The sequence below is a fragment of the Nerophis ophidion genome, linkage group LG11 (assembly GCF_033978795.1).
Source record: "Nerophis ophidion isolate RoL-2023_Sa linkage group LG11, RoL_Noph_v1.0, whole genome shotgun sequence".
NCBI classification, from domain to species: Eukaryota; Metazoa; Chordata; class Actinopteri; order Syngnathiformes; family Syngnathidae; genus Nerophis; species Nerophis ophidion.
The window spans coordinates 17,397,831-17,410,249 of record NC_084621.1 but is presented as its reverse complement, the minus strand read 5'-3'; positions in this window follow the sequence as shown (position 1 = coordinate 17,410,249).

The window sequence follows — 12,419 nt, the reverse complement described above, 5'->3', positions numbered from 1 at the left end:
CAAAGCGGAAGTCCAAAAAGATGTGCTCCACAAGAATGTGGTCCACAAGGCGGAAGTCCAAAAAGATGTGCTCCACAAGGATATGGTCCACAAGGATATGGTTCATAAGGATATGGTCCATAAGGATGTGGTCCACAAGGATATGGTCCATAAGGATGTGGTCCATAAGGATGTGGTCCACAAAGCGGAAGTCCAAAAAGATGTGCTCCACAAGAATGTGGTCCACAAGGCGGAAGTCCAAAAGGATGTGCTCCACAAGAATGTGGTCCAGAAGGATGTGGTCCAGAAGGATGTAGTCCACAAGGATGTAGTCCATAAGGATGTGCTTCAAAAAGATGTTCTCCACTGGGATATGCTCCAAAAGGATGTGCTTCAAAAGGATGTGGTCCACAAGGATATGGTCCACAAGGATATGGTCCATAAGGATGTGGTACACACGGATGTGGTCCAGAAGGATGTAGTCCACAAGGATGTAGTCAATAAGGATGTGCTTCAAAATGATGTGGTCCACAAGGATGTGGTCCACAAGGATATGGTCCACAAGGATATGGTCCATAAGGATGTGGTCCACAAGGATATGGTCCATAAGGATGTGGTCCATAAGGATGTGGTCCACAAGGCGGAAGTCCAAAAAGATGTGCTCCACAAGAATGTGGTCCACAAGGCGGAAGTCCAAAAGGATGTGCTCCACAAGAATGTGGTCCACAAGGCGGAAGTCCAAAAAGATGTGCTCCACAAGGATATGGTCCACAAGGATATGGTTCATAAGGATATGGTCCATAAGGATGTGGTCCACAAGGATATGGTCCATAAGGATGTGGTCCATAAGGATGTGGTCCACAAAGCGGAAGTCCAAAAAGATGTGCTCCACAAGAATGTGGTCCACAAGGCGGAAGTCCAAAAGGATGTGCTCCACAAGAATGTGGTCCACAAGGATGTGGTCCAGAAGGATGTAGTCCACAAGGATGTAGTCCATAAGGATGTGCTTCAAAAAGATGTTCTCCACTGGGATATGCTCCAAAAGGATGTGCTTCAAAAGGATGTGGTCCACAAGGATATGGTCCACAAGGATATGGTCCATAAGGATGTGGTACACACGGATGTGGTCCAGAAGGATGTAGTCCACAAGGATGTAGTCAATAAGGATGTGCTTCAAAATGATGTGGTCCACAAGGATGTGGTCCACAAGGATATGGTCCACAAGGATATGGTCCATAAGGATGTGGTCCACAAGGATATGGTCCATAAGGATGTTGTCCATAAGGATGTGGTCCACAAGGCGGAAGTCCAAAAAGATGTGCTCCACAAGAATGTGGTCCACAAGGCGGAAGTCCAAAAGGATGTGCTCCACAAGAATGTGGTCCACAAGGATGTGGTCCAGAAGGATGTGCTTCAAAAAGATGTTCTCCACAGGGATATGCTCCAAAAGGATGTGCTTCAAAAGGATGTGGCCCACAAGGATATGGTCCACAAGGATATGGTCCATAAGGATGTGGTACACAAGGATGTGGTCCATAAGGATGTGCTCCACAAAGATGTGGTCCAAAAGGATGTGCTCCACAGGGATGTGGTCCAAAAGGACGTGCTCCACAAGAATGTGGTCCACAAGGCGGAAGTCCAAAAAGATGTGCCCCACAAGAATATGGTCCACAAGGCGGAAGTCCAAAAGGATGTGCTCCACAAGAATGTGGTCTACACGGATGTGGTCCACAAGGATGTAGTCCACAAGGATGTGCTTCAAAAAGATGTTCTCCACAGGGATATGCTCCAAAAGGATGTGCTCCAAAAGGATGTGGTCCACAAGGATGTGGTCTACAAGGATGTGGTCCAAAGGGACGTGCTCCACAAGAATGTGGTCCACAAGGCGGAAGTCCAAAAAGAGGTGCTCCACAAGAATGTGGTCCACAAGGCGGAAGTCCAAAAGGATGTGCTCCACAAGAATGTGGTCCACAAGGATGTAGTCCACAAGGATGTGTTTCAAAAAGATGTTCTCCACAGGGATATGCTCCAAAAGGATGTGCTTCAAAAGGATGTGGTCCACAAGGATATGGTCCATAAGGATGTGGTCCACAAGGATATGGTCCATAAGGATGTGGTCCACAAGGCGGAAGTCTAAAAAGATGTGCTCCACAAGAATGTGGTCCACAAGGCGGAAGTCCAAAAGGATGTGCTCCACAAGAATGTGGTCCACAAGGATGTAGTCCACGAGGATGTAGTCCACAAGGATGTGCTTCAAAAAGATGTTCTCCACAGGGATATGCTCCAAAAGGATGTGCTTCAAAACGATGTGGTCCAGAAGGATGTGGTCCACAAGGATATGGTCCACAAGGATATGGTTCATAAGGATGTGGTACACAAGGATGTGGTCCACAAAGATGTGGTCCAAAAGGATGTGCTCCACAGGGATGTGGTCCAAAAGGACGTGCTCCACAAGAATGTGGTCCACAAGGCGGAAGTCCAAAAAGATGTGCCCCACAAGAATATGGTCCACAAGGCGGAAGTCCAAAAGGATGTGCTCCACAAGAATGTGGTCTACACGGATGTGGTCCACAAGGATGTAGTCCACAAGGATGTGCTTCAAAAAGATGTTCTCCACAGGGATATGCTCCAAAAGGATGTGCTTCAAAAGGATGTGGTCCACAAGGATGTGGTCTACAAGGATGTGGTCCAAAAGGATGTGCTCCACAAGGATGTGGTCCAAAGGGACGTGCTCCACAAGAATGTGGTCCACAAGGCGGAAGTCCAAAAAGAGGTGCTCCACAAGAATGTGGTCCACAAGGCGGAAGTCCAAAAGGATGTGCTACACAAGAATGTGGTCCACAAGGATGTAGTCCACAAGGATGTGTTTCAAAAAGATGTTCTCCACAGGGATATGCTCCAAAAGGATGTGCTTCAAAAGGATGTGGTCCACAAGGATATGGTCCACAAGGATATGGTCCATAAGGATGTGGTCCACAAGGATATGGTCCATAAGGATGTGGTCCACAAGGCGGAAGTCTAAAAAGATGTGCTCCACAAGAATGTGGTCCACAAGGCGGAAGTCCAAAAGGATGTGCTCCACAAGAATGTGGTCCACAAGGATGTAGTCCACGAGGATGTAGTCCACAAGGATGTGCTTCAAAAAGATGTTCTCCACAGGGATATGCTCCAAAAGGATGTGCTTCAAAACGATGTGGTCCAGAAGGATGTGGTCCACAAGGATATGGTCCACAAGGATATGGTTCATAAGGATGTGGTACACAAGGATATGGTCCATAAGGATGTGGTCCACAAGGCGGAAGTCCAAAAAGAGGTGCTCCACAAGAATGTGGTCCACAAGGCGGAAGTCCAAAAGGATGTGCTCCACAAGAATGTGGTCCACAAGGATGTGGTCCACAAGGATGTAGTCCACAAGGATGTAGTCCACAAGGATGTAGTCCACAAGGATGTGTTTCAAAAAGATGTTCTCCACAGGGATATGCTCCAAAAGGATGTGCTTCAAAAGGATATGGTCCACAAGGATATGGTCCATAAGGATGTGGTCCACAAGGCGGAAGTCTAAAAAGATGTGCTCCACAAGAATGTGGTCCACAATGCGGAAGTCCAAAAGGATGTGCTCCACAAGAATGTGGTCCACAAGAATGTGGTCCACGAGGATGTAGTCCACAAGGATGTGCTTCAAAAAGATGTTCTCCACAGGGATATGCTCCAAAAGGATGTGCTCCAAAAGGATGTGGTCCAGAAGGATGTGGTCCACAAGGAAATGGTCCATAAGGATGTGGTCCACAAGGCGGAAGTCCAAAAAGATGTGCTCCACAAGAATGTGGTCCACAAGGCGGAAGTCCAAAAGGATGTGCTCCACAAGAAAGTGGTCCACGAGGATGTAGTCCACGAGGATGTAGTCCACGAGGATGTAGTCCACAAGGATGTGCTTCAAAAAGATGTTCTCCACAGGGATATGCTCCAAAAGGATGTGCTTCAAAAGGATGTGGTCCAGAAGGATATGGTCCATAAGGATGTGCTCCACAAGGATATGGTCCACAAGGAAATGGTCCATAAGGATGTGGTCCACAAGGCGGAAGTCCAAAAAGATGTGCTCCACAAGAATGTGGTCCACAAGGCGGAAGTCCAAAAGGATGTGCTCCACAAGAAAGTGGTCCACAAGGATGTAGTCCACGAGGATGTAGTCCACGAGGATGTGCTTCAAAAATATGTTCTCCACAGGGATATGCTCCAAAAGGATGTGCTTCAAAAGGATGTGGTCCACAAGGATATGGTCCATAAGGATGTGGTCCAAAAGGATGTGGTCCACGAGGATGTGCTCCACAAGAAAGTGGTCCCAAAGGATGTGGTCCCAAATAATGTGGCCCAAAAGAATGTGGTCCAAAAGAATGTGGTCCAAAAGAAAGTGGTCCAAAAGGATGTGCTTCAAAAGGATGTGGTCCACAAGGATGCGGTCCAAAAGGAGGCGGACCACGAGGACGTGGTAACACGAGGATGTGGTCCACAAGGATGTGCTCTACAAGGATGCGGTCCATAAGGATGCGGTCCACAAGGATGTGGTCCAACAGGATGCGGTCCAAAAGGATGCGGACCACGAGGATGTGGTAACACGAGGAGGTGGTCCACAAGGATGTGGTACCACAAGGATGTGGTCCAAAAGGATGTGGTCCACAAAGATGTGGTCCAAAAGGATGTAGTCCACAAGGGTATGGTCCACAAGGATATGGTCCATAAGGATGTGGTCCACAAGGATATGGTCCATAAGGATGTGGTCCACAAGGCGGAAGTCTAAAAAGATGTGCTCCACAAGAATGTGGTCCACAAGGCGGAAGTCCAAAAGGATGTGCTCCACAAGAATGTGGTCCACAAGGATGTAGTCCACGAGGATGTAGTCCACAAGGATGTGCTTCAAAAAGATGTTCTCCACAGGGATATGCTCCAAAAGGATGTGCTTCAAAACGATGTGGTCCAGAAGGATGTGGTCCACAAGGATATGGTCCACAAGGATATGGTTCATAAGGATGTGGTACACAAGGATATGGTCCATAAGGATGTGGTCCACAAGGCGGAAGTCCAAAAAGAGGTGCTCCACAAGAATGTGGTCCACAAGGCGGAAGTCCAAAAGGATGTGCTCCACAAGAATGTGGTCCACAAGGATGTGGTCCACAAGGATGTAGTCCACAAGGATGTAGTCCACAAGGATGTAGTCCACAAGGATGTGTTTCAAAAAGATGTTCTCCACAGGGATATGCTCCAAAAGGATGTGCTTCAAAAGGATATGGTCCACAAGGATATGGTCCATAAGGATGTGGTCCACAAGGCGGAAGTCTAAAAAGATGTGCTCCACAAGAATGTGGTCCACAATGCGGAAGTCCAAAAGGATGTGCTCCACAAGAATGTGGTCCACAAGAATGTGGTCCACGAGGATGTAGTCCACAAGGATGTGCTTCAAAAAGATGTTCTCCACAGGGATATGCTCCAAAAGGATGTGCTCCAAAAGGATGTGGTCCAGAAGGATGTGGTCCACAAGGAAATGGTCCATAAGGATGTGGTCCACAAGGCGGAAGTCCAAAAAGATGTGCTCCACAAGAATGTGGTCCACAAGGCGGAAGTCCAAAAGGATGTGCTCCACAAGAAAGTGGTCCACAAGGATGTAGTCCACGAGGATGTAGTCCACGAGGATGTGCTTCAAAAATATGTTCTCCACAGGGATATGCTCCAAAAGGATGTGCTTCAAAAGGATGTGGTCCACAAGGATATGGTCCATAAGGATGTGGTCCAAAAGGATGTGGTCCACGAGGATGTGCTCCACAAGAAAGTGGTCCCAAAGGATGTGGTCCCAAATAATGTGGCCCAAAAGAATGTGGTCCAAAAGAATGTGGTCCAAAAGAAAGTGGTCCAAAAGGATGTGCTTCAAAAGGATGTGGTCCACAAGGATGCGGTCCAAAAGGAGGCGGACCACGAGGACGTGGTAACACGAGGATGTGGTCCACAAGGATGTGCTCTACAAGGATGCGGTCCATAAGGATGCGGTCCACAAGGATGTGGTCCAACAGGATGCGGTCCAAAAGGATGCGGACCACGAGGATGTGGTAACACGAGGAGGTGGTCCACAAGGATGTGGTACCACAAGGATGTGGTCCAAAAGGATGTGGTCCACAAAGATGTGGTCCAAAAGGATGTAGTCCACAAGGGTATGGTCCACAAGGATGTGCTTCAAAAAGATGTTCTCCACAAGGATGTGGTCCACAAGGATTTGGTCCACAAGGATGTGGTCCACAAGAATGGGGTCCATAAGGATGTGTTCTAAAAGGATATGGTCGACAAAGATGTGGTCCACAAAGATGTGGTCCACGAGGATGTGCTCCACAAGGATGTGGTCCAAAAGGATGTGCTCCACAAGGATGTGGTCCAAAGGGACGTGCTCCACAAGAATGTGGTCCACAAGGCGGAAGTCCAAAAAGATGTGCTCCACAAGAATGTGGTCCACAAGGCGGAAGTCCAAAAGGATGTGCTCCACAAGAATGTGGTCCACAAGGATGTAGTCCACGAGGATGTAGTCCACAAGGATGTGCTTCAAAAAGATGTTCTCCACAGGGATATGCTCCAAAAGGATGTGCTTCAAAAGGATGTGGTCCACAAGGATATGGTCCATAAGGATGTGGTACACAAGGATGTGGTCCACAAAGATGTGGTCCAAAAGGATGTGGTCCACGAGGATGTGCTCCACAAGAAAGTGGTCCCAAAGGATGTGGTCCCAAATAATGTGGTCCAAAAGAATGTGGTCCAAAAGAAAGTGGTCCAAAAGGATGTGGTCCACAAGGATGTGGTCCACGAGGATGTGCTCCACAAGAAAGTGGTCCAAAAGGATGTAGTCCAAAATAATGTGGTCCAAAAGGCTGTGGTCCACAAGGATGGAAAGTTCCCTGGACTGGACACAATATATTTATGTTAGATTACTTCTGGACTATACTAAAAGGACATTCCTAAAAAGGTGAGCTAGCAGTACTAAGTTAGCACAAACTTTTTAGATGTGATGGCCACACATTCAAAATAAAAAAATCTCAGAAGTTCCCAATTTGCTTATTTTTTTCTTTCTTTTTTAGCAACAGAAAAATGTTTACATTTGTAGCCAAAGACCAGAAGCTCAGCAGGATATCGTAGCTAGCTAGCTCGGTATCCAGCTGGTAAACACATTTAAGTCCTATTTGGGGTAGAAGTGACTTAAAAGTCATACTTAGGGTATAAGTGACTTAAAAGTTCTACTTGGGTTAGAAGTCAGTTAAAAGTCCTACTTGGGGTGGAAGTCAGTCAAAAGTCCTACTTGGCGTAGAGGTGAGTTAAAAGTCCTACTTGGGGTAGAAGTCAGTTAAAAGTCCTACTTGGAGTAGAAGTGACTTAAAAGTCCCATTTGGGGTAGAAGTGACTTGAAAGTCCTATTTGGGGTAGAGTGACTTAAAAGTCCTACTTGGGTTAGAAGTCAATTAAAAGTGCTACTTGGGGTAGAAGTGACTTAAAAGTCCTACTTGGGGTAGAAGTGACTTAAAAGTCCTACTTGGGGTAGAAATCAGTTAAAAGTCCTATTTGGGGTAGAAGTGACTTAAAAGTCCTACTTTGGGTGGAAGTCAGTTAAAAGTCCTACTTGGGGTAGAAGTCAGTTAAAAGTCCTACTTGGGGTAGAAGTCAGTTAAAAGTCCTACTTGGGTTAGAAGTCAGTTAAAAGTGCTACTTGGGGTAGAAGTGACTTAAAAGTCCTACTTGGGGTAGAAGTGACTTAAAAGTCCTACTTGGGGTAGAAATGACTAAAAAGTCCTACTTGGGGTAGAAGTGACTAAAAAGTCCTACTTGGGGTAGAAGTCAGTTAAAAGTCCTACTTGGAGTAGAAGTGACTTAAAAGTCCTATTTGGGGTAGAAGTGACTTAGAAGTCCTATTTGGGGTAGAGTGACTTAAAAGTCCTACTTGGGTTAGAAGTCAATTAAAAGTGCTACTTGGGGTAGAAGTCAGTTAAAAGTCGTACTTGGGTTAGAAGTCAGTTAAAAGTCGTACTTGGGGTAGAAGTGACTTAAAAGTCGTACTTGGGGTAGAAGTCAGTTAAAAGTCGTACTTGGGGTAGAAGTCAGTTAAAAGTCCTACTTGGGGTGGAAGTCAGTTAAAATTCCTACTTTGGGTAGAAGTCAATTAAAAGTGCTACTTGGGGTAGAAGTCAGTTAAAAGTCGTACTTGGGTTAGAAGTCAGTTAAAAGTCGTACTTGGGTTAGAAGTCAGTTAAAAGTCGTACTTGGGGTAGAAGTGACTTAAAAGTCGTACTTGGGGTAGAAGTCAGTTAAAAGTCCTACTTGGGGTAGAAGTCAGTTAAAAGTCCTACTTGGGGTAGAAGTGACTTAAAAGTCCTATTTGGGGTAGAAGTGACTTAAAAGTCCTACTTGGGGTAGAAGTGACTTAAAAGTCCTACTTGGGGTAGAAGTGACTTAAAAGTCCTACTTGGGGTAGAAATCAGTTAAAATTCCTACTTGGGGTAGAAGTGACTTAAAAGTCCTATTTGGAGTAGAAGTGACTTAAAAGTCCTACTTGGGGTGGAAGTCAGTTAAAATTCCTACTTGGGGTAGAAGTGACTTAAAAGTCCTATTTGGAGTAGAAGTGACTTAAAAGTCCTACTTGGGGTGGAAGTCAGTTAAAATTCCTACTTTGGGTAGAAGTCAGTTAAAAGTCCTACTTGGGTTAGAAGTCAGTTAAAAGTGCTACTTGGGGTAGAAGTGACTTAAAAGTCGTACTTGGGGTAGAAGTCAGTTAAAAGTCCTACTTGGGGTAGAAGTCAGTTAAAAGTCCTACTTGGGGTGGAAGTCAGTTAAAATTCCTACTTTGGGTAGAAGTCAGTTAAAAGTCCTACTTGGGTTAGAAGTCAGTTAAAAGTCCTACTTGGGTTAGAAGTCAGTTAAAAGTCCTACTTGGGTTAGAAGTCAGTTAAAAGTGCTACTTGGGGTAGAAGTGACTTAAAAGTCGTACTTGGGGTAGAAGTCAGTTAAAAGTCCTACTTGGGGTGGAAGTCAGTTAAAATTCCTACTTGGGGTGGAAGTCAGTTAAAATTCCTACTTTGGGTAGAAGTCAGTTAAAAGTCCTACTTGGGGTGGAAGTCAGTTAAAATTCCTACTTGGGGTGGAAGTCAGTTAAAATTCCTACTTTGGGTAGAAGTCAGTTAAAAGTCCTACTTGGGTTAGAAGTCAGTTAAAAGTCCTACTTGGGTTAGAAGTCAGTTAAAAGTGCTACTTGGGGTAGAAGTGACTTAAAAGTCGTACTTGGGGTAGAAGTCAGTTAAAAGTCCTACTTGGGGTAGAAGTCAGTTAAAAGTCCTACTTGGGGTAGAAGTCAGTTAAAAGTCCTACTTGGGGTAGAAGTGACTTAAAAGTCCTACTTGGGGTAGAAGTGACTTAAAAGTCCTACTTGGGGTAGAAGTGACTTAGAAGTCCTACTTGGGGTGGAAATCAGTTAAAATTCCTACTTGGGGTAGAAATCAGTTAAAATTCCTACTTGGGGTAGAAGTGACTTAAAAGTCCTATTTGGGGTAGAAGTGACTTAAAAGTCCTACTTGGGGTGGAAGTGACTTAAAAGTCCTACTTGGGGTGGAAGTCAGTTAAAAGTCCTACTTGGGGTAGAAGTCAGTTAAAAGTCCTACTTGGGGTAGAAGTCAGTTAAAAGTCCTACTTGGGGTGAAAGTCAGTTAAAAGGTATACTTGGGGTAGAAGTGACTTAAAAGTCGTACTTGGGGGTAGAAGTGACTTAAAAGTCGTACTTGGGGTAGAAGTGACTTAAAAGTCATACTTGGGGTAGAAGTCAGTTAAAAGTCGTACTTGGGGTAGAAGTCAGTTAAAAGTCCTACTTGGGGTAGAAGTCAGTTAAAAGTCCTACTTGGGGTAGAAGTGACTTAAAAGTCCCATTTGGGGTAGAAGTGACTTAAAAGTCCTACTTGGGGTAGAAGTGACTTAAAAGTCCTACTTGGGGTGGAAGTCAATTAAAAGTTCTACTTGGGTTAGAAGTCAGTTAAAAGTGCTACTTGGGGTAGAAGTGACTTAAAAGTCGTACTTGGGGTAGAAGTGACTTAAAAGTCGTACTTGGGGTAGAAGTGACTTAAAAGTCGTACTTGGGGTAGAAGTGACTTAAAAGTCGTACTTGGGGTAGAAGTCAGTTAAAAGTCCTACTTGGGGTAGAAGACAGTTAAAAGTCCTACTTGGGGTAGAAGTGACTTAAAAGTCCTATTTGGGGTAGAAGTGACTTAAAAGTCCTACTTGGGGTGGAAGTGACTTAAAAGTCCTACTTGGGGTGGAAGTCAGTTAAAAGTCCTACTTGGGGTAGAAGTCAGTTAAAAGTCCTACTTGGGGTGAAAGTCAGTTAAAAGTGCTACTTGGGGTAAAAGTGACTTAAAAGTCCTACTTGGGGTAAAAGTGACTTAAAAGTCCTACTTGGGGTAGAGGTGACTTAAAAGTCGTACTGGGGGTAGAGGTGACTTAAAAGTCCTACTTGGGGTAGAAGTGACTTAAAAGTCCTATTTGGGGTAGAAGTGACTTAAAAGTCCTACTTGGGGTGGAAGTGACTTAAAAGTCCTACTTGGGGTAGAAATCAGTTAAAATTCCTACTTGGGGTAGAAGTGACTTAAAAGTCCTATTTGGGGTAGAAGTGACTTAAAAGTCCTACTTGGGGTGGAAGTCAGTTAAAATTCCTACTTTGGGTAGAAGTCAGTTAAAAGTCCTACTTGGGTTAGAAGTCAGTTAAAAGTGCTACTTGGGGTAGAAGTGACTTAAAAGTGCTACTTGGGGTAGAAGTGACTTCAAAGTCCTACTTGGGGTAGAAGTCAGTTAAAAGTTCTACTTGGGGTGGAAGTCAGTTAAAATTCCTACTTTGGGTAGAAGTCAGTTAAAAGTCCTACTTGGGTTAGAAGTCAGTTAAAAGTACTACTTGGGGTAGAAGTGACTTAAAAGTCGTACTTGGGGTAGAAGTCAGTTAAAAGTCCTACTTGGGGTAGAAGTCAGTTAAAAGTCCTACTTGGGGTAGAAGTGACTTAAAAGCCCTATTTGGGGTAGAAGTGACTTAAAAGTCCTACTTGGGGTAGAAGTGACTTAAAAGTCCTACTTGGGGTAGAAATCAGTTAAAATTCCTACTTGGGGTAGAAATCAGTTAAAATTCCTACTTGGGGTAGAAGTGACTTAAAAGTCCTATTTGGGGTAGAAGTGACTTAAAAGTCCTACTTGGGGTGGAAGTCAGTTAAAATTCCTACTTTGGGTAGAAGTCAATTAAAAGTCCTACTTGGGTTAGAAGTCAGTTAAAAGTGCTACTTGGGGTAGAAGTGACTTAAAAGTCGTACTTGGGGTAGAAGTGACTTAAAAGTCGTACTTGGGGTAGAAGTGACTTAAAAGTCGTACTTGGGGTAGAAGTCAGTTAAAAGTCCTACTTGGGGTAGAAGACAGTTAAAAGTCCTACTTGGGGTAGAAGTGACTTAAAAGTCCTATTTGGGGTAGAAGTGACTTAAAAGTCCTACTTGGGGTGGAAGTGACTTAAAAGTCCTACTTGGGGTGGAAGTCAGTTAAAAGTCCTACTTGGGGTAGAAGTCACTTAAAAGTCCTACTTGGGGTAGAAGTCAGTTAAAAGTCCTACTTGGGGTGAAAGTCAGTTAAAAGTGCTACTTGAGGTAAAAGTGACTTAAAAGTCCTACTTGGGGTAAAAGTGACTTAAAAGTCCTACTTGGGGTAGAGGTGACTTAAAAGTCGTACTGGGGGTAGAGGTGACTTAAAAGTCCTACTTGGGGTAAAAGTGTCTAAAAAGTCCTACTTGGGGTAGAGGTGACTTAAAAGTCTTACTTGGGGTAGGAGTGATTTAAAAGTCCTACTTGGGGTAGAAGTGACTTAAAAGTCCTACTTGGGGTAAAAGTGTCTAAAAAGTCCTACTTGGGGTAGAGGTGACTTAAAAGTCTTACTTGGGGTAGGAGTGATTTAAAAGTCCTACTTGGGAAAAGTCCTACTTGGGGTAGAAGTGACTTAAAAGTCCTACTTGGGGAAGAAATGCCTTAAAATTCCTACTTGAAACTCGGGGGTGGGACCATGTGACATGTGAAGCCAGACATTTTTTTGAACTTGGTCTTCATCATGCTGCTTTTTCATTGGTGTTTCTTCATGAGGCTCTCGTGGAAACCTTTTGCATTTTCTGAAGATCCAGCAAAGTCATGGTTGGGTTGTGTGGAAAAATGTTAAAAGTCAACTTAAGTTCAGTTACAAAGACAAGTTGTGTATGTTTTCTTACATCACATTTTGGGTATGATTTGGTTTTGAATAAAAAGTTTTCCCAAAGTGTCTCAGTTGTCATATTCCAGAATGGTGGAAGGCAGGCCACTCACAAAGTCCATTTGTGGCTGAGTCGAGGTTCTGAACCTATTTAGGTTGGAGTACAACTG